This window comes from Myotis davidii, unplaced genomic scaffold (genome assembly GCF_000327345.1).
Source record: "Myotis davidii unplaced genomic scaffold, ASM32734v1 scaffold1847, whole genome shotgun sequence".
Taxonomy (NCBI): Eukaryota; Metazoa; Chordata; class Mammalia; order Chiroptera; family Vespertilionidae; genus Myotis; species Myotis davidii.
Window position 1 is genome coordinate 2,384 of NW_006298444.1, and position 392 is coordinate 2,775.

The following is a 392-nucleotide window of genomic DNA, read 5'->3' on the forward strand; positions in this document are numbered from 1 at the left end:
CAGACTTGGCCGCCCCATCCCCATCAAGCCCTGCCAGGCGGGGGCATAGCATCAGGTCCCCCGACCCGGTGCCGGTCAGGGGGGCTTAGCCTCAGGTCCCCCATCAATCCCCGCTGGGTGGGGGGGGTACAGCCTCAGCGCCCCCGTCAAGCCCTACCAGGTGGAGGGTGCAGCCTCAGGTCCCCCAGCCCAGTGCTGGGCGGGAGATGCAGCCTCAGGTCCCCTGGTATACCCTCAGGTCCCCTGGCCTGGTGCCGGTGCAATGGGTGTGGCCTGAGGTCCCTTGGCCCGCTGCTGGGGGCATGGCCTCAGGTCCCCCTTCAAGCCCCACCAGATGGGGAGCACAGTCTGAGGTCCCCTGTCAAGCCCTGCTGGGAAGGGGGTGTGGCCTG